The sequence below is a fragment of the Grammomys surdaster genome, unplaced genomic scaffold, assembly GCF_004785775.1.
Source record: "Grammomys surdaster isolate TR1022 unplaced genomic scaffold, NIH_TR_1.0 130, whole genome shotgun sequence".
Taxonomy (NCBI): Eukaryota; Metazoa; Chordata; class Mammalia; order Rodentia; family Muridae; genus Grammomys; species Grammomys surdaster.
In genome coordinates, this window is record NW_021604588.1 from 15,783,975 (window position 1) to 15,787,284 (window position 3,310).

Below are 3,310 nucleotides of genomic sequence, written 5' to 3' on the forward strand. Positions count from 1 at the left end.
TATATATATATATATATATATATATATATTCTTTTATTCCCACTGTCACATTTGAAAATGTGCCACATGAATTAAAAAAAATTCACAATGGTTGCTAAGCTTGCTCTATCTATCTATCTATCTATCTATCTATCTATCTATCTATCTATCTATCTCCTGTTATTCCAAAGATGATTTGTGAGCAGTGGCTCTTAGGGCTGATAGTCCCTGGGGTGATGCATACATCCTCAATCTCAAGTATGACAGTCTCATGCTGACACACATTTCTCCATGTCAGCATCAGTTAAATGCTACATGGAAATCCCATTGGGAACCCAGTCAAGTGGGAATGCAGCTGACTGGCCAGCCAAAGAGAAAGGCAGTGCGAGGAAGCTTCTAGATAAGATTTTAACTGATAAATTCAAGACAGCTAGGAAGTGGCAAGCAATAGAAGAGGCAGATAGAGAAGTAGAAAATATTCTCCAAGCTGAGATTTATAAATACATGCAGAGGATTAGAACATATAGCAAATAATGTTGACCCATGGGACTTGTGAGGTAATGGCGTGGAGGATGAGGCCAGGAAATTGGATGGTGTTAAAGTATAACTTTTGTAGTCATGGTAGATAGGATTTGGACTTTTGATGCTGAAGGTATGAAAGGGCTAGCTTCCCATTTCTCCCTGGTATTTCTTCTTCTCCCTATTGTGTTACAGACTAGGGATTCTTCAACATGGGCCAGAATCACAATCACCTGGAAGACATTTTTAAAAAGATCTTTGTATGTGCTTGTATGCATGGAAGCATACATGCACATGTATATGCTTGCCATGACATGCATATGGAAGTCAAATGACAATCTCAAGTATCAGTCATTGCCTTAAACCTTAGTTGAGACATGCTCTCTTTATTGTCCGCCATTGCATAAGCCAGGCTAATTGGCCTGTGAACTTTCAAGGATTCTCCCATCTCTGCCTCCTCACTTGCTGTGGAAGCACTGGGATTATGAATGTATGCAAGTGCATCCTGCTTTATGCATCTTCTGGAGACCTTAATACAAGTTCTTACATTTACACGGCAAGAGCTTTACCTATTGAGGCACTAACTCAGTAGCTTTTATTTTTCTTTTTCTGAAAACAAATTTTTGGACTCCATCCCAGAATTCCAGTTTCAATAGGCTTGAAAGATTCCTAGAATGTGCATTGCTGATGGTGCTGGATCTGGAGTCCCAAGGTGAGAACCACTTCAGTAAACTGAATATGAGATCCAGCTCTATCAAGAGAGGACACAGAGATATCCAAAGGTGTATGGCCAGTCTAACCTCTCTCAACCTGCAGATGTAGCATAGCTTTAACTCTGCAGCTTTATATTTTCCATGTGTGTTCTCAAAGGAGATAAAGATATAGGGAAGTAAGACCAGGCTGTGTCTTATACTGGCTTGCTGGCACTGTACATACATCCATCCCAGATAGTTTGGGAACATTCTGGAGGCAGGCTGCCCAGCAGGAAATTGGACAAATTGCTTATCTCTACTAAGCCTCAATTTCTGAGACTACAAAGTGACTCTAATGATACCTGTGTTGGAGGATTTCCGGCAAGCTTACTGGCAGAAGTGCGCTCAGCATGTTCGTCAGCATAACAGACACACTGTGGAAAGCACAGAGGGTAGATGTCATTCATCTATGAAACATTTTCAAAATAGCTCTTGAAAGGAGACAGAACAATGTGTGTTTGGGACAATGTCTCCCAGAGAAGGCTCTTTGGAGAAGTCCTAGTTGCCATGGGAGCTAACCCCATACTTAAAGCAGGTACTATCTATATCCACACAAACCAGAATTAGGTTCAGTTTTGGTGCCTCTGTCCCCTAACTTTGTCCAGACAGAGTCTGAGTATGTGCATCCATCCTGACTGTAATTCCCTAGGGGTGCTTTGAAAGTTAGAAAAGCTGTCCTTCAGAGGGTAGATTTAGGAGGAGCCATTCCCGTTTTGACTGGTTTCTTACTTGATAACAGGCTATGGTTAGAGCAGAATTTGATCCTCTTGAATTTGATGTGACTGATTTGCATAGTAACTAAATACTTTAAAATATTTTGCCTATTATTGTATGTGTGTGTTGCATATGTATGATATGTTCATTTGGGGGGGAGTGTGTATTCTGGTGCATATATGCAGGTTAGAAGGCAACATTGTGGAGTTGATTCTCTCTTTTCACCTTTTTGTGAAAAAATATGGCAGAACCATTCCATAGGCAAAAGATTCTGAATCATATAAGTGTAGAGAGTGAGCTATTCTCTAGTAGGCATGTATTTACTCATTCTCTCTACTCTTGACGGTGGCTATGACTAGTTGCTTCAAGTTCCTGTCTTAACTTCCTCATAATCATCCATTGTAACCTGAAATTATAGTCAGAGTAAACCTTTTCTCCCTTAAAATTGCTTTGTCTCAGGGTGTTTTATCATAGCAACAGAAATGAAACAAGACATGTGGGTTCTGAGGCTTGAACACAGGCTATCAAGCTTGTGCGATAATCACCTAATTTGCATACTGTGAGGGTTTGAATGAGAATCCTCCCCATAGGTTCGGGTATTTGAGTACTTGATCCCTACTTGGTGGTTTGAGGAAGTAGTGCAGCCTTGTTGGAGGAAATATGTCACTGGAGGTAAGCTTTGAGAGTTCACAACCTTGCCCTAGTTTGAGTTTGCTCTGTTTTGTGTTAATGATTTGAGGTGTGGTCTCTCAGCTTCCTGCTCCTGCACCAATGCTTGCCACTTGCTGCCATGCCATGCCTCCATGAAGTCTCTTTAGGACAGTGGTTTTCAACCTGTGGGTCAAGATCCTTTTGGGGTCAAATAACCCTTTCACAGGGGTCACCTTAGACCATTGGAAAACACAGATGTTTGCATTTCCATTTATAACAGTAGGAGACTTAGTTATGAAGTAGCAATGAAAATAATTTTATGCTTGGGGGTCAGCACAACATGAGGAACTATATTAAAGGGTCACAGCGTTAGGAATGTCAGAACACTGCTCTAGAATGGTAAGATCTCCAAGGCTCTTTTCTTCTGTAAATTGCTTCTGGCCACGGTATTTGATAATATTTGATACTATTTAAAATTCCACTTAATGCCCCAGTACTTACAAAAAGACGATCCCAGGAGAACTCTAGACAGGGATACCAGAGCCCAGCAGAGTCTCAGCTATTACCCATCTTTCTTTTCCTCCCCCTATGGGAGATGATTCGGTTGGAGGTCTTGGGGAGCTTCCCCAGGTCAGTAGATCAAACACTCCCATCATGCCTTGTTGGTTACAAGTTTAACCATGGAACAGAGAAGC